The sequence below is a fragment of the Vigna unguiculata genome, unplaced genomic scaffold (assembly GCF_004118075.2).
Source record: "Vigna unguiculata cultivar IT97K-499-35 unplaced genomic scaffold, ASM411807v1 contig_638, whole genome shotgun sequence".
Lineage (NCBI taxonomy): Eukaryota > Viridiplantae > Streptophyta > Magnoliopsida > Fabales > Fabaceae > Vigna > Vigna unguiculata.
In genome coordinates, this window is record NW_021011360.1 from 1 (window position 1) to 13,567 (window position 13,567).

The 13,567-nt window shown below is 45.7% G+C and overlaps 42 non-coding genes across 42 annotated transcripts; all 42 read right to left on the reverse strand.

Moving 5' to 3' along the window:
- Positions 1-12: 12 nt before the first annotated feature.
- On the reverse strand, positions 13-131 carry LOC114172516. The gene has a single exon (XR_003602099.1). It is a non-coding gene; the product is annotated as a 5S ribosomal RNA (ribosomal RNA).
- A 210-nt stretch (positions 132-341) lies between these two features.
- On the reverse strand, positions 342-459 carry LOC114172563. The gene has a single exon (XR_003602147.1). It is a non-coding gene; the product is annotated as a 5S ribosomal RNA (ribosomal RNA).
- A 210-nt stretch (positions 460-669) lies between these two features.
- LOC114172553 lies at positions 670-789 on the reverse strand. The gene has a single exon (XR_003602136.1). It is a non-coding gene; the product is annotated as a 5S ribosomal RNA (ribosomal RNA).
- A 186-nt stretch (positions 790-975) lies between these two features.
- On the reverse strand, positions 976-1,092 carry LOC114172584. The gene has a single exon (XR_003602168.1). It is a non-coding gene; the product is annotated as a 5S ribosomal RNA (ribosomal RNA).
- Positions 1,093-1,304: 212 nt separating this feature from the next.
- LOC114172594 lies at positions 1,305-1,423 on the reverse strand. Its single transcript, XR_003602174.1, has one exon. It is a non-coding gene; the product is annotated as a 5S ribosomal RNA (ribosomal RNA).
- A 213-nt stretch (positions 1,424-1,636) lies between these two features.
- On the reverse strand, positions 1,637-1,755 carry LOC114172606. The gene has a single exon (XR_003602185.1). It is a non-coding gene; the product is annotated as a 5S ribosomal RNA (ribosomal RNA).
- Positions 1,756-1,937: 182 nt separating this feature from the next.
- LOC114172619 lies at positions 1,938-2,056 on the reverse strand. Its single transcript, XR_003602196.1, has one exon. It is a non-coding gene; the product is annotated as a 5S ribosomal RNA (ribosomal RNA).
- Positions 2,057-2,270: 214 nt separating this feature from the next.
- On the reverse strand, positions 2,271-2,389 carry LOC114172630. Its single transcript, XR_003602207.1, has one exon. It is a non-coding gene; the product is annotated as a 5S ribosomal RNA (ribosomal RNA).
- A 213-nt stretch (positions 2,390-2,602) lies between these two features.
- Positions 2,603-2,721, reverse strand: LOC114172522. The gene has a single exon (XR_003602106.1). It is a non-coding gene; the product is annotated as a 5S ribosomal RNA (ribosomal RNA).
- Positions 2,722-2,935: 214 nt separating this feature from the next.
- LOC114172534 lies at positions 2,936-3,054 on the reverse strand. Its single transcript, XR_003602118.1, has one exon. It is a non-coding gene; the product is annotated as a 5S ribosomal RNA (ribosomal RNA).
- A 214-nt stretch (positions 3,055-3,268) lies between these two features.
- Positions 3,269-3,387, reverse strand: LOC114172545. Its single transcript, XR_003602129.1, has one exon. It is a non-coding gene; the product is annotated as a 5S ribosomal RNA (ribosomal RNA).
- Positions 3,388-3,571: 184 nt separating this feature from the next.
- On the reverse strand, positions 3,572-3,690 carry LOC114172557. Its single transcript, XR_003602141.1, has one exon. It is a non-coding gene; the product is annotated as a 5S ribosomal RNA (ribosomal RNA).
- A 213-nt stretch (positions 3,691-3,903) lies between these two features.
- On the reverse strand, positions 3,904-4,022 carry LOC114172569. The gene has a single exon (XR_003602153.1). It is a non-coding gene; the product is annotated as a 5S ribosomal RNA (ribosomal RNA).
- A 216-nt stretch (positions 4,023-4,238) lies between these two features.
- LOC114172580 lies at positions 4,239-4,357 on the reverse strand. The gene has a single exon (XR_003602164.1). It is a non-coding gene; the product is annotated as a 5S ribosomal RNA (ribosomal RNA).
- Positions 4,358-4,537: 180 nt separating this feature from the next.
- Positions 4,538-4,657, reverse strand: LOC114172554. The gene has a single exon (XR_003602138.1). It is a non-coding gene; the product is annotated as a 5S ribosomal RNA (ribosomal RNA).
- Positions 4,658-4,870: 213 nt separating this feature from the next.
- Positions 4,871-4,989, reverse strand: LOC114172590. Its single transcript, XR_003602170.1, has one exon. It is a non-coding gene; the product is annotated as a 5S ribosomal RNA (ribosomal RNA).
- A 213-nt stretch (positions 4,990-5,202) lies between these two features.
- LOC114172591 lies at positions 5,203-5,321 on the reverse strand. The gene has a single exon (XR_003602171.1). It is a non-coding gene; the product is annotated as a 5S ribosomal RNA (ribosomal RNA).
- Positions 5,322-5,536: 215 nt separating this feature from the next.
- Positions 5,537-5,654, reverse strand: LOC114172556. The gene has a single exon (XR_003602140.1). It is a non-coding gene; the product is annotated as a 5S ribosomal RNA (ribosomal RNA).
- A 181-nt stretch (positions 5,655-5,835) lies between these two features.
- LOC114172592 lies at positions 5,836-5,954 on the reverse strand. The gene has a single exon (XR_003602172.1). It is a non-coding gene; the product is annotated as a 5S ribosomal RNA (ribosomal RNA).
- A 212-nt stretch (positions 5,955-6,166) lies between these two features.
- Positions 6,167-6,285, reverse strand: LOC114172593. Its single transcript, XR_003602173.1, has one exon. It is a non-coding gene; the product is annotated as a 5S ribosomal RNA (ribosomal RNA).
- Positions 6,286-6,498: 213 nt separating this feature from the next.
- LOC114172581 lies at positions 6,499-6,615 on the reverse strand. The gene has a single exon (XR_003602165.1). It is a non-coding gene; the product is annotated as a 5S ribosomal RNA (ribosomal RNA).
- Positions 6,616-6,798: 183 nt separating this feature from the next.
- On the reverse strand, positions 6,799-6,917 carry LOC114172595. The gene has a single exon (XR_003602175.1). It is a non-coding gene; the product is annotated as a 5S ribosomal RNA (ribosomal RNA).
- A 211-nt stretch (positions 6,918-7,128) lies between these two features.
- Positions 7,129-7,247, reverse strand: LOC114172596. Its single transcript, XR_003602176.1, has one exon. It is a non-coding gene; the product is annotated as a 5S ribosomal RNA (ribosomal RNA).
- A 207-nt stretch (positions 7,248-7,454) lies between these two features.
- LOC114172597 lies at positions 7,455-7,573 on the reverse strand. The gene has a single exon (XR_003602177.1). It is a non-coding gene; the product is annotated as a 5S ribosomal RNA (ribosomal RNA).
- Positions 7,574-7,755: 182 nt separating this feature from the next.
- LOC114172598 lies at positions 7,756-7,874 on the reverse strand. Its single transcript, XR_003602178.1, has one exon. It is a non-coding gene; the product is annotated as a 5S ribosomal RNA (ribosomal RNA).
- Positions 7,875-8,087: 213 nt separating this feature from the next.
- On the reverse strand, positions 8,088-8,205 carry LOC114172565. Its single transcript, XR_003602149.1, has one exon. It is a non-coding gene; the product is annotated as a 5S ribosomal RNA (ribosomal RNA).
- A 206-nt stretch (positions 8,206-8,411) lies between these two features.
- Positions 8,412-8,530, reverse strand: LOC114172599. Its single transcript, XR_003602179.1, has one exon. It is a non-coding gene; the product is annotated as a 5S ribosomal RNA (ribosomal RNA).
- A 201-nt stretch (positions 8,531-8,731) lies between these two features.
- LOC114172600 lies at positions 8,732-8,850 on the reverse strand. Its single transcript, XR_003602180.1, has one exon. It is a non-coding gene; the product is annotated as a 5S ribosomal RNA (ribosomal RNA).
- Positions 8,851-9,062: 212 nt separating this feature from the next.
- LOC114172566 lies at positions 9,063-9,180 on the reverse strand. Its single transcript, XR_003602150.1, has one exon. It is a non-coding gene; the product is annotated as a 5S ribosomal RNA (ribosomal RNA).
- Positions 9,181-9,363: 183 nt separating this feature from the next.
- Positions 9,364-9,482, reverse strand: LOC114172602. The gene has a single exon (XR_003602181.1). It is a non-coding gene; the product is annotated as a 5S ribosomal RNA (ribosomal RNA).
- A 214-nt stretch (positions 9,483-9,696) lies between these two features.
- On the reverse strand, positions 9,697-9,815 carry LOC114172603. The gene has a single exon (XR_003602182.1). It is a non-coding gene; the product is annotated as a 5S ribosomal RNA (ribosomal RNA).
- A 206-nt stretch (positions 9,816-10,021) lies between these two features.
- LOC114172604 lies at positions 10,022-10,140 on the reverse strand. Its single transcript, XR_003602183.1, has one exon. It is a non-coding gene; the product is annotated as a 5S ribosomal RNA (ribosomal RNA).
- Positions 10,141-10,349: 209 nt separating this feature from the next.
- LOC114172605 lies at positions 10,350-10,468 on the reverse strand. The gene has a single exon (XR_003602184.1). It is a non-coding gene; the product is annotated as a 5S ribosomal RNA (ribosomal RNA).
- A 212-nt stretch (positions 10,469-10,680) lies between these two features.
- Positions 10,681-10,799, reverse strand: LOC114172607. Its single transcript, XR_003602186.1, has one exon. It is a non-coding gene; the product is annotated as a 5S ribosomal RNA (ribosomal RNA).
- A 183-nt stretch (positions 10,800-10,982) lies between these two features.
- On the reverse strand, positions 10,983-11,101 carry LOC114172608. The gene has a single exon (XR_003602187.1). It is a non-coding gene; the product is annotated as a 5S ribosomal RNA (ribosomal RNA).
- A 214-nt stretch (positions 11,102-11,315) lies between these two features.
- On the reverse strand, positions 11,316-11,434 carry LOC114172609. Its single transcript, XR_003602188.1, has one exon. It is a non-coding gene; the product is annotated as a 5S ribosomal RNA (ribosomal RNA).
- Positions 11,435-11,644: 210 nt separating this feature from the next.
- Positions 11,645-11,763, reverse strand: LOC114172610. The gene has a single exon (XR_003602189.1). It is a non-coding gene; the product is annotated as a 5S ribosomal RNA (ribosomal RNA).
- A 205-nt stretch (positions 11,764-11,968) lies between these two features.
- On the reverse strand, positions 11,969-12,087 carry LOC114172611. The gene has a single exon (XR_003602190.1). It is a non-coding gene; the product is annotated as a 5S ribosomal RNA (ribosomal RNA).
- A 202-nt stretch (positions 12,088-12,289) lies between these two features.
- LOC114172613 lies at positions 12,290-12,408 on the reverse strand. Its single transcript, XR_003602191.1, has one exon. It is a non-coding gene; the product is annotated as a 5S ribosomal RNA (ribosomal RNA).
- Positions 12,409-12,622: 214 nt separating this feature from the next.
- On the reverse strand, positions 12,623-12,740 carry LOC114172558. Its single transcript, XR_003602142.1, has one exon. It is a non-coding gene; the product is annotated as a 5S ribosomal RNA (ribosomal RNA).
- Positions 12,741-12,954: 214 nt separating this feature from the next.
- On the reverse strand, positions 12,955-13,073 carry LOC114172614. Its single transcript, XR_003602192.1, has one exon. It is a non-coding gene; the product is annotated as a 5S ribosomal RNA (ribosomal RNA).
- A 214-nt stretch (positions 13,074-13,287) lies between these two features.
- Positions 13,288-13,406, reverse strand: LOC114172615. The gene has a single exon (XR_003602193.1). It is a non-coding gene; the product is annotated as a 5S ribosomal RNA (ribosomal RNA).
- Between the last annotated feature and the right edge of the window lie 161 nt (positions 13,407-13,567).

Below are 13,567 nucleotides of genomic sequence, written 5' to 3' on the forward strand. Positions count from 1 at the left end.
AAACGTAAAAAAGAGGTGCAACACGAGGACTTCCCAGGAGGTCACCCATCCTAGTACTACTCTCGCCCAAGCACGCTTAACTGCGGAGTTCTGATGGGATCCGGTGCATTAGTGCTGGTATGATCGCACCTGTCAAGTATTGCACGATCAATGTATATATGGGTTTCGCATTGGGCCTAAGTTTGAAAACTTGGTGAGGCGCGGGGCCCGGGGACGTGAAGTGGGTTGTGTTGTGTCGAATAATTTTTAACAGTAGTTTGAGTCATTTAGGTGGTACTATTGGATTTAATTGCAAAAAACGGTGATGAAAATGGCGTAAAAGAAAGAAAAAAAACGTAAAAAAGGTGCAACACGAGGACTTCCCAGGAGGTCACCCATCCTAGTACTACTCTCGCCCAAGCACGCTTAACTGCGGAGTTCTGATGGGATCCGGTGCATAGTGCTGGTATGATCGCACCTGTCAAGTATTGCACGATCAATGTATATATGGGTTTCGCATTGGGCCTAAGTTTGAAAACTTGGTGAGGCGCGGGGCCGGGGACGTGAAGTGGGTTGTTTGTGTCCGAATAAATTTTGGTAACTAGTTTGAGTCATTTAGGTGGTACTATTGGATTTAATTGCAAAAAACGGTGATGAAAATGGCGTAAAAGAAGAAAAAAACGTAAAAAAGAGGTGCAACAACGAGGACTTCCCAGGAGGTCACCCATCCTAGTACTACTCTCGCCCAAGCACGCTTAACTGCGGAGTTCTGATGGGATCCGGTGCATTAGTGCTGGTATGATCGCACCTGTCAAGTATTGCACGATCAATGTATATATGGGTTTCGCATTGGGCCTAAGTTTGAAAACTTGGTGAGGCGCGGGGCCCGGGGACGTGAAGTGGGTTGTTTGATGTCATAGTTTAGGTGGTACTATTGGATTTAATTGCAAAAACGGTGATGAAAATGGCGTAAAAGAAAGAAAAAAACGTAAAAAAGAGGTGCAACACGAGGACTTCCCAGGAGGTCACCCATCCTAGTACTACTCTCGCCCAAGCACGCTAACTGCGGAGTTCTGATGGATCCGGTGCATTAGTGCTGGTATGATCGCACCTGTCAAGTATTGCACGATCAATGTATATATGGGTTTCGCATTGGGCCTAAGTTTGAAAACTTGGTGAGGCGCGGGGCCCGGGGACGTGAAGTGGGTTGTTTGTGTCCGAATAAATTTTGTAACAGTAGTTTGAGTCATTTAGGTGGTACTATTGGATTTAATTGCAAAAAACGGTGATGAAAATGGCGTAAAAGAAAGAAAAAAACGTAAAAAGAGGTGCAACACGAGGACTTCCCAGGAGGTCACCCATCCTAGTACTACTCTCGCCCAAGCACGCTTAACTGCGGAGTTCTGATGGGATCCGGTGCATTAGTGCTGGTATGATCGCACCTGTCAAGTATTGCACGATCAATGTATATATGGGTTTCGCATTGGGCCTAAGTTTGAAAACTTGGTGAGGCGCGGGGCCCGGGGACGTGAAGTGGGTTGTTTGTGTCCGAATAATTTTGGTAACAGTAGTTTGAGTCATTTAGGTGGTACTATTGGATTTAATTGCAAAAAACGGTGATGAAAATGGCGTAAAAGAAAGAAAAAAACGTAAAAAAGAGGTGCAACACGAGGACTTCCCAGGAGGTCACCCATCCTAGTACTACTCTCGCCCAAGCACGCTTAACTGCGGAGTTCTGATGGGATCCGGTGCATTAGTGCTGGTATGATCGCACCTGTCAAGTATTGCACGATCAATGTATATATGGGTTTCGCATTGGGCCTAAGTTTGAAAACTTGGTGAGGCGCGGGGCCCGGGGACGTGAAGTGGGTTGTTTGTGTCATTTAGGTGGTACTATTGGATTTAATTGCAAAAAACGGTGATGAAAATGGCGTAAAAGAAGAAAAAAACGTAAAAAAGAGGTGCAACACGAGGACTTCCCAGGAGGTCACCCATCCTAGTACTACTCTCGCCCAAGCACGCTTAACTGCGGAGTTCTGATGGGATCCGGTGCATTAGTGCTGGTATGATCGCACCTGTCAAGTATTGCACGATCAATGTATATATGGGTTTCGCATTGGGCCTAAGTTTGAAAACTTGGTGAGGCGCGGGGCCCGGGGACGTGAAGTGGGTTGTTTGTGTCCGAATAAATTTTGGTAACAGTAGTTTGAGTCATTTAGGTGGTACTATTGGATTTAATTGCAAAAAACGGTGATGAAAATGGCGTAAAAGAAAGAAAAAAACGTAAAAAAGAGGTGCAACACGAGGACTTCCCAGGAGGTCACCCATCCTAGTACTACTCTCGCCCAAGCACGCTTAACTGCGGAGTTCTGATGGGATCCGGTGCATTAGTGCTGGTATGATCGCACCTGTCAAGTATTGCACGATCAATGTATATATGGGTTTCGCATTGGGCCTAAGTTTGAAAACTTGGTGAGGCGCGGGGCCCGGGGACGTGAAGTGGGTTGTTTGTGTCCGAATAAATTTGGTAACAGTAGTTTGAGTCATTTAGGTGGTACTATTGGATTTAATTGCAAAAAACGGTGATGAAAATGGCGTAAAAGAAAGAAAAAAACGTAAAAAAGAGGTGCAACACGAGGACTTCCCAGGAGGTCACCCATCCTAGTACTACTCTCGCCCAAGCACGCTTAACTGCGGAGTTCTGATGGGATCCGGTGCATTAGTGCTGGTATGATCGCACCTGTCAAGTATTGCACGATCAATGTATATATGGGTTTCGCATTGGGCCTAAGTTTGAAAACTTGGTGAGGCGCGGGGCCCGGGGACGTGAAGTGGGTTGTTTGTGTCCGAATAAATTTTGGTAACAGTAGTTTGAGTCATTTAGGTGGTACTATTGGATTTAATTGCAAAAAACGGTGATGAAAATGGCGTAAAAGAAAGAAAAAAACGTAAAAAAGAGGTGCAACACGAGGACTTCCCAGGAGGTCACCCATCCTAGTACTACTCTCGCCCAAGCACGCTTAACTGCGGAGTTCTGATGGGATCCGGTGCATTAGTGCTGGTATGATCGCACCTGTCAAGTATTGCACGATCAATGTATATATGGGTTTCGCATTGGGCCTAAGTTTGAAAACTTGGTGAGGCGCGGGGCCCGGGGACGTGAAGTGGGTTGTTTGTGTCCGAATAAATTTTGGTAACAGTAGTTTGAGTCATTTAGGTGGTACTATTGGATTTAATTGCAAAAAACGGTGATGAAAATGGCGTAAAAGAAAGAAAAAAACGTAAAAAAGAGGTGCAACACGAGGACTTCCCAGGAGGTCACCCATCCTAGTACTACTCTCGCCCAAGCACGCTTAACTGCGGAGTTCTGATGGGATCCGGTGCATTAGTGCTGGTATGATCGCACCTGTCAAGTATTGCACGATCAATGTATATATGGGTTTCGCATTGGGCCTAAGTTTGAAAACTTGGTGAGGCGCGGGGCCCGGGGACGTGAAGTGGGTTTGTTTGTGTCATTTAGGTGGTACTATTGGATTTAATTGCAAAAAACGGTGATGAAAATGGCGTAAAAGAAAGAAAAAAACGTAAAAAAGAGGTGCAACACGAGGACTTCCCAGGAGGTCACCCATCCTAGTACTACTCTCGCCCAAGCACGCTTAACTGCGGAGTTCTGATGGGATCCGGTGCATTAGTGCTGGTATGATCGCACCTGTCAAGTATTGCACGATCAATGTATATATGGGTTTCGCATTGGGCCTAAGTTTGAAAACTTGGTGAGGCGCGGGGCCCGGGGACGTGAAGTGGGTTGTTTGTGTCCGAATAAATTTTGGTAACAGTAGTTTGAGTCATTTAGGTGGTACTATTGGATTTAATTGCAAAAAACGGTGATGAAAATGGCGTAAAAGAAAGAAAAAAACGTAAAAAGAGGTGCAACACGAGGACTTCCCAGGAGGTCACCCATCCTAGTACTACTCTCGCCCAAGCACGCTTAACTGCGGAGTTCTGATGGGATCCGGTGCATTAGTGCTGGTATGATCGCACCTGTCAAGTATTGCAACGATCAATGTATATATGGGTTTCGCATTGGGCCTAAGTTTGAAACTTGGTGAGGGCGCGGGGCCCCGGGGACGTGAAGTGGGTTGTTTGTGTCCGAATAAATTTTGGTAACAGTAGTTTGAGTCATTTAGGTGGTACTATTGGATTTAATTGCAAAAAACGGTGATGAAAATGGCGTAAAAGAAAGAAAAAAACGTAAAAAAGAGGTGCAACACGAGGACTTCCCAGGAGGTCACCCATCCTAGTACTACTCTCGCCCAAGCACGCTTAACTGCGGAGTTCTGATGGGATCCGGTGCATTAGTGCTGGTATGATCGCACCTGTCAAGTATTGCACGATCAATGTATATATGGGTTTCGCATTGGGCCTAAGTTTGAAAACTTGGTGAGGCGCGGGGCCCGGGACGTGAAGTGGGTTGTTTGTGTCATTTAGGTGGTACTATTGGATTTAATTGCAAAAAACGGTGATGAAAATGGCGTAAAAGAAAGAAAAAACGTAAAAAGAGGTGCAACACGAGGACTTCCCAGGAGGTCACCCATCCTAGTACTACTCTCGCCCCAAGCACGCTTAACTGCGGAGTTCTGATGGGATCCGGTGCATTAGTGCTGGTATGATCGCACCTGTCAAGTATTGCACGATCAATGTATATATGGGTTTCGCATTGGGCCTAAGTTTGAAAACTTGGTGAGGCGCGGGGCCCGGGGACGTGAAGTGGGTTGTTTGTGTCCGAATAAATTTTGGTACAGTAGTTTGAGTCATTTAGGTGGTACTATTGGATTTAATTGCAAAAAACGGTGATGAAAATGGCGTAAAAGAAAGAAAAAAACGTAAAAAAGAGGTGCAACACGAGGACTTCCCAGGAGGTCACCCATCCTAGTACTACTCTCGCCCAAGCACGCTTAACTGCGGAGTTCTGATGGGATCCGGTGCATTAGTGCTGGTATGATCGCACCTGTCAAGTATTGCACGATCAATGTATATATGGGTTTCGCATTGGGCCTAAGTTTGAAAACTTGGTGAGGCGCGGGGCCGGGGACGTGAAGTGGGTTGTTTGTGTCCGAATAAATTTTGGTAACAGTAGTTTGAGTCATTTAGGTGGTACTATTGGATTTAATTGCAAAAAACGGTGATGAAAATGGCGTAAAAGAAAGAAAAAAACGTAAAAAAGAGGTGCAACACGAGGACTTCCCAGGAGGTCACCCATCCTAGTACTACTCTCGCCCAAGCACGCTTAACTGCGGAGTTCTGATGGGATCCGGTGCATTAGTGCTGGTATGATCGCACCTGTCAAGTATTGCACGATCAATGTATATATGGGTTTCGCATTGGGCCTAAGTTTGAAAACTTGGTGAGGCGCGGGGCCCGGGGACGTGAAGTGGGTTGTTTGTGTCCGAATAAATTTTGGTAACAGTAGTTTGAGTCATTTAGGTGGTACTATTGGGATTTAATTGCAAAAAACGGTGATGAAAATGGCGTAAAAGAAAGAAAAAAACGTAAAAAAGAGGTGCAACACGAGGACTTCCCAGAGGTCACCCATCCTAGTACTACTCTCGCCCAAGCACGCTTAACTGCGGAGTTCTGATGGGATCCGGTGCATTAGTGCTGGTATGATCGCACCTGTCAAGTATTGCACGATCATGTATATATGGGTTTCGCATTGGGCCTAAGTTTGAAAACTTGGTGAGGCGCGGGGCCGGGGACGTGAAGTGGGTTGTTTGTGTCATTTAGGTGGTACTATTGGATTTAATTGCAAAAAACGGTGATGAAAATGGCGTAAAAGAAAGAAAAAAACGTAAAAAAGAGGTGCAACACGAGGACTTCCCAGGAGGTCACCCATCCTAGTACTACTCTCGCCCAAGCACGCTTAACTGCGGAGTTCTGATGGGATCCGGTGCATTAGTGCTGGTATGATCGCACCTGTCAAGTATTGCACGATCAATGTATATATGGGTTTCGCATTGGGCCTAAGTTTGAAAACTTGGTGAGGCGCGGGGCCCGGGGACGTGAAGTGGGTGTTTGTGTCCGAATAAATTTGGTAACAGTAGTTTGAGTCATTTAGGTGGTACTATTGGATTTAATTGCAAAAAACGGTGATGAAAATGGCGTAAAAGAAAGAAAAAAACGTAAAAAAGAGGTGCAACACGAGGACTTCCCAGGAGGTCACCCATCCTAGTACTACTCTCGCCCAAGCACGCTTAACTGCGGAGTTCTGATGGGATCCGGTGCATTAGTGCTGGTATGATCGCACCTGTCAAGTATTGCACGATCAATGTATATATGGGTTTCGCATTGGGGCCTAAGTTTGAAAACTTGGTGAGGCGCGGGGCCCGGGGACGTGAAGTGGGTTGTTTGTGTCCGAATAAATTTGGTAACAGTAGTTTGAGTCATTTAGGTGGTACTATTGGATTTAATTGCAAAAAACGGTGATGAAATGGCGTAAAAGAAAGAAAAAAACGTAAAAAAGAGGTGCAACACGAGGACTTCCCAGGAGGTCACCCATCCTAGTACTACTCTCGCCCAAGCACCTTAACTGCGGAGTTCTGATGGGATCCGTGCATTAGTGCTGGTATGATCGCACCTGTCAAGTATTGCACGATCAATGTATATATGGGTTTCGCATTGGGCCTAAGTTTGAAAACTTGGTGAGGCGCGGGGCCCGGGGACGTGAAGTGGGTTGTTTGTGTCATTTAGGTGGTACTATTGGATTTAATTGCAAAAAACGGTGATGAAAATGGCGTAAAAGAAAGAAAAAAACGTAAAAAAGAGGTGCAACACGAGGACTTCCCAGGAGGTCACCCATCCTAGTACTACTCTCGCCCAAGCACGCTTAACTGCGGAGTTCTGATGGGATCCGGTGCATTAGTGCTGGTATGATCGCACCTGTCAAGTATTGCACGATCAATGTATATATGGGTTTCGCATTGGGCCTAAGTTTGAAAACTTGGTGAGGCGCGGGGCCCGGGGACGTGAAGTGGGTTGTTTGTGTCCGAATAAATTTGGTAACAGTAGTTTGAGTCATTTAGGTGGTACTATTGGATTTAATTGCAAAAAACGGTGATGAAAATGGCGTAAAAGAAAGAAAAAACGTAAAAAGAGGTGCAACACGAGGACTTCCCAGGAGGTCACCCATCCTAGTACTACTCTCGCCCAAGCACGCTTAACTGCGGAGTTCTGATGGGATCCGGTGCATTAGTGCTGGTATGATCGCACCTGTCAAGTATTGCACGATCAATGTATATATGGGTTTCGCATTGGGCCTAAGTTTGAAAACTTGGTGAGGCGCGGGGCCCGGGGACGTGAAGTGGGTGTTTGTGTCCATATTTTGGTAAGTAGTTTGAGTCATTTAGGTGGTACTATTGGATTTAATTGCAAAAAACGGTGATGAAAATGGCGTAAAAGAAAGAAAAAAACGTAAAAAAGAGGTGCAACACGAGGACTTCCCAGGAGGTCACCCATCCTAGTACTACTCTCGCCCAAGCACGCTTAACTGCGGAGTTCTGATGGGATCCGGTGCATTAGTGCTGGTATGATCGCACCTGTCAAGTATTGCACGATCAATGTATATATGGGTTTCGCATTGGGCCTAAGTTTGAAAACTTGGTGAGGCGCGGGGCCCGGGGACGTGAAGTGGGTTGTTTGTGTCATTTAGGTGGTACTATTGGATTTAATTGCAAAAACGGTGATGAAAATGGCGTAAAAGAAAGAAAAAAACGTAAAAAAGAGGTGCAACACGAGGACTTCCCAGGAGGTCACCCATCCTAGTACTACTCTCGCCCAAGCACGCTTAACTGCGGAGTTCTGATGGGATCCGGTGCATTAGTGCTGGTATGATCGCACCTGTCAAGTATTGCACGATCAATGTATATATGGGTTTCGCATTGGGCCTAAGTTTGAAAACTTGGTGAGGCGCGGGGCCCGGGGACGTGAAGTGGGTTGTTTGTGTCCGAATAATTTTGGTAACAGTAGTTTGAGTCATTTAGGTGGTACTATTGGATTTAATTGCAAAAAACGGTGATGAAAATGGCGTAAAAGAAAGAAAAAAACGTAAAAAAGAGGTGCACACGAGGACTTCCCAGGAGGTCACCCATCCTAGTACTACTCTCGCCCAAGCACGCTTAACTGCGGAGTTCTGATGGGATCCGGTGCATTAGTGCTGGTATGATCGCACCTGTCAAGTATTGCACGATCAATGTATATATGGGTTTCGCATTGGGCCTAAGTTTGAAAACTTGGTGAGGCGCGGGGCCCGGGGACGTGAAGTGGGTTGTTTGTGTCAATTTTGTACAGTAGTTTGAGTCATTTAGGTGGTACTATTGGATTTAATTGCAAAAAACGGTGATGAAAATGGCGTAAAAGAAAGAAAAAAACGTAAAAAAGAGGTGCAACACGAGGACTTCCCAGGAGGTCACCCATCCTAGTACTACTCTCGCCCAAGCACGCTTAACTGCGGAGTTCTGATGGGATCCGGTGCATTAGTGCTGGTATGATCGCACCTGTCAAGTATTGCACGATCAATGTATATATGGGTTTCGCATTGGGCCTAAGTTTGAAAACTTGGTGAGGCGCGGGGCCCGGGGACGTGAAGTGGGTTGTTTGTGTAAATTGGTCAGTGTTTGAGTCATTTAGGTGGTACTATTGGATTTAATTGCAAAAAACGGTGATGAAAATGGCGTAAAAGAAAGAAAAAACGTAAAAAGAGGTGCAACACGAGGACTTCCCAGGAGGTCACCCATCCTAGTACTACTCTCGCCCAAGCACGCTTAACTGCGGAGTTCTGATGGGATCCGGTGCATTAGTGCTGGTATGATCGCACCTGTCAAGTATTGCACGATCAATGTATATATGGGTTTCGCATTGGGCCTAAGTTTGAAAACTTGGTGAGGCGCGGGGCCCGGGGACGTGAAGTGGGTTGTTTGTGTCGAATAAATTTGGTAACAGTAGTTTGAGTCATTTAGGTGGTACTATTGGATTTAATTGCAAAAAACGGTGATGAAAATGGCGTAAAAGAAAGAAAAAAACGTAAAAAAGAGGTGCACACGAGGACTTCCCAGGAGGTCACCCATCCTAGTACTACTCTCGCCCAAGCACGCTTAACTGCGGAGTTCTGATGGGATCCGGTGCATTAGTGCTGGTATGATCGCACCTGTCAAGTATTGCACGATCAATGTATATATGGGTTTCGCATTGGGCCTAAGTTTGAAAACTTGGTGAGGCGCGGGGCCCGGGGACGTGAAGTGGGTTGTTTGTGTCATTTAGGTGGTACTATTGGATTTAATTGCAAAAAACGGTGATGAAAATGGCGTAAAAGAAAGAAAAAAACGTAAAAAAGAGGTGCAACACGAGGACTTCCCAGGAGGTCACCCATCCTAGTACTACTCTCGCCCAAGCACGCTTAACTGCGGAGTTCTGATGGGATCCGGTGCATTAGTGCTGGTATGATCGCACCTGTCAAGTATTGCACGATCAATGTATATATGGGTTTCGCATTGGGCCTAAGTTTGAAAACTTGGTGAGGCGCGGGGCCCGGGGACGTGAAGTGGGTTGTTTGTGTCCGAATAAATTTTGGTAACAGTAGTTTGAGTCATTTAGGTGGTACTATTGGATTTAATTGCAAAAAACGGTGATGAAAATGGCGTAAAAGAAAGAAAAAAACGTAAAAAAGAGGTGCAACACGAGGACTTCCCAGGAGGTCACCCATCCTAGTACTACTCTCGCCCAAGCACGCTTAACTGCGGAGTTCTGATGGGATCCGGTGCATTAGTGCTGGTATGATCGCACCTGTCAAGTATTGCACGATCAATGTATATATGGGTTTCGCATTGGGCCTAAGTTTGAAAACTTGGTGAGGCGCGGGGCCCGGGGACGTGAAGTGGGTTGTTTGTGTCGTAAATTTGGTAAAGTTTGAGTCATTTAGGTGGTACTATTGGATTTAATTGCAAAAAACGGTGATGAAAATGGCGTAAAAGAAAGAAAAAAACGTAAAAAAGAGGTGCAACACGAGGACTTCCCAGGAGGTCACCCATCCTAGTACTACTCTCGCCCAAGCACGCTTAACTGCGGAGTTCTGATGGGATCCGGTGCATTAGTGCTGGTATGATCGCACCTGTCAAGTATTGCACGATCAATGTATATATGGGTTTCGCATTGGGCCTAAGTTTGAAAACTTGGTGAGGCGCGGGGCCCGGGGACGTGAAGTGGGTTGTTTGTGTCGAATAAATTGGTAAGTAGTTTGAGTCATTTAGGTGGTACTATTGGATTTAATTGCAAAAAACGGTGATGAAAATGGCGTAAAAGAAAGAAAAAAACGTAAAAAAGAGGTGCAACACGAGGACTTCCCAGGAGGTCACCCATCCTAGTACTACTCTCGCCCAAGCACGCTTAACTGCGGAGTTCTGATGGGATCCGGTGCATTAGTGCTGGTATGATCGCACCTGTCAAGTATTGCACGATCAATGTATATATGGGTTTCGCATTGGGCCTAAGTTTGAAAACTTGGTGAGGCGCGGGGCCGGGGACGTGAAGTGGGTTGTTTGTGTCCGAATAAATTTGGTAACAGTAGTTTGAGTCATTTAGGTGGTACTATTGGATTTAATTGCAAAAAACGGTGATGAAAATGGCGTAAAAGAAAGAAAAAAACGTAAAAAAGAGGTGCAACACGAGGACTTCCCAGGAGGTCACCCATCCTAGTACTACTCTCGCCCAAGCACGCTTAACTGCGGAGTTCTGATGGGATCCGGTGCATTAGTGCTGGTATGATCGCACCTGTCAAGTATTGCACGATCAATGTATATATGGGTTTCGCATTGGGCCTAAGTTTGAAAACTTGGTGAGGCGCGGGGCCCGGGGACGTGAAGTGGGTTGTTTGTGTCATTTAGGTGGTACTATTGGATTTAATTGCAAAAAACGGTGATGAAAATGGCGTAAAAGAAAGAAAAAAACGTAAAAAAGAGGTGCAACACGAGGACTTCCCAGGAGGTCACCCATCCTAGTACTACTCTCGCCCAAGCACGCTTAACTGCGGAGTTCTGATGGGATCCGGTGCATTAGTGCTGGTATGATCGCACCTGTCAAGTATTGCACGATCAATGTATATATGGGTTTCGCATTGGGCCTAAGTTTGAAAACTTGGTGAGGCGCGGGGCCCGGGGACGTGAAGTGGGTTGTTTGTGTCCGAATAAATTTTGGTAACAGTAGTTTGAGTCATTTAGGTGGTACTATTGGATTTAATTGCAAAAAACGGTGATGAAAATGGCGTAAAAGAAAGAAAAAAACGTAAAAAAGAGGTGCAACACGAGGACTTCCCAGGAGGTCACCCATCCTAGTACTACTCTCGCCCAAGCACGCTTAACTGCGGAGTTCTGATGGGATCCGGTGCATTAGTGCTGGTATGATCGCACCTGTCAAGTATTGCACGATCAATGTATATATGGGTTTCGCATTGGGCCTAAGTTTGAAAACTTGGTGAGGCGCGGGGCCCGGGGACGTGAAGTGGGTTGTTTGTGTCGAATATTTTGGTAACAGTAGTTTGAGTCATTTAGGTGGTACTATTGGATTTAATTGCAAAAACGGTGATGAAAATGGCGTAAAAGAAAGAAAAAAACGTAAAAAAGAGGTGCAACACGAGGACTTCCCAGGAGGTCACCCATCCTAGTACTACTCTCGCCCAAGCACGCTTAACTGCGGAGTTCTGATGGGATCCGGTGCATTAGTGCTGGTATGATCGCACCTGTCAAGTATTGCACGATCAATGTATATATGGGTTTCGCATTGGGCCTAAGTTTGAAAACTTGGTGAGGCGCGGGGCCCGGGGACGTGAAGTGGGTTGTTTGTGTCCAATATTTGTACAGTGTTGGTCATTTAGGTGGTACTATTGGATTTAATTGCAAAAAACGGTGATGAAAATGGCGTAAAAGAAAGAAAAAAACGTAAAAAAGAGGTGCAACACGAGGACTTCCCAGGAGGTCACCCATCCTAGTACTACTCTCGCCCAAGCACGCTTAACTGCGGAGTTCTGATGGGATCCGGTGCATTAGTGCTGGTATGATCGCACCTGTCAAGTATTGCACGATCAATGTATATATGGGTTTCGCATTGGGCCTAAGTTTGAAAACTTGGTGAGGCGCGGGGCCCGGGGACGTGAAGTGGGTTGTTTTGTGTAATTTGGTAAGTTTGAGTCATTTAGGTGGTACTATTGGATTTAATTGCAAAAAACGGTGATGAAAATGGCGTAAAAGAAAGAAAAAAACGTAAAAAAGAGGTGCAACACGAGGACTTCCCAGGAGGTCACCCATCCTAGTACTACTCTCGCCCAAGCACGCTTAACTGCGGAGTTCTGATGGGATCCGGTGCATTAGTGCTGGTATGATCGCACCTGTCAAGTATTGCACGATCAATGTATATATGGGTTTCGCATTGGGCCTAAGTTTGAAAACTTGGTGAGGCGCGGGGCCCGGGGACGTGAAGTGGGTTGTTTGTGTCCGAATAAATTTTGGTAACAGTAGTTTGAGTCATTTAGGTGGTACTATTGGATTTAATTGCAAAAAACGGTGATGAAAATGGCGTAAAAGAAAGAAAAAAACGTAAAAAAGAGGTGCAACACGAGGACTTCCCAGAGGTCACCCATCCTAGTACTACTCTCGCCCAAGCACGCTTAACTGCGGAGTTCTGATGGGATCCGGTGCATTAGTGCTGGTATGATCGCACCTGTCAAGTATTGCACGATCAATGTATATATGGGTTTCGCATTGGGCCTAAGTTTGAAAACTTGGTGAGGCGCGGGGCCCGGGGACGTGAAGTGGGTTGTTTGTGTCCGAATAAATTTTGGTAACAGTAGTTTGAGTCATTTAGGTGGTACTATTGGATTTAATTGCAAAAAACGGTGATGAAAATGGCGTAAAAGAAAGAAAAAAACGTAAAAAAGAGGTGCAACACGAGGACTTCCCAGGAGGTCACCCATCCTAGTACTACTCTCGCCCAAGCACGCTTAACTGCGGAGTTCTGATGGGATCCGGTGCATTAGTGCTGGTATGATCGCACCTGTCAAGTATTGCACGATCAATGTATATATGGGTTTCGCATTGGGCCTAAGTTTGAAAACTTGGTGAGGCGCGGGGCCCGGGGACGTGAAGTGGGTTGTTTGTGTCCGAATAAATTTTGGTAACAGTAGTTTGAGTCATTTAGGTGGTACTATTGGATTTAATTGCAAAAAACGGTGATGAAAATGGCGTAAAAGAAAGAAAAAAACGTAAAAAAGAGGTGCAACACGAGGACTTCCCAGGAGGTCACCCATCCTAGTACTACTCTCGCCCAAGCACGCTTAACTGCGGAGTTCTGATGGGATCCGGTGCATTAGTGCTGGTATGATCGCACCTGTCAAGTATTGCACGATCAATGTATATATGGGTTTCGCATTGGGCCTAAGTTTGAAAACTTGGTGAGGCGCGGGGCCGGGGACGTGAAGTGGGTTGTTTGTGTCGAATAAATTTTGGTAACAGTAGTTTGAGTCATTTAGGTGGTACTATTGGATTTAATT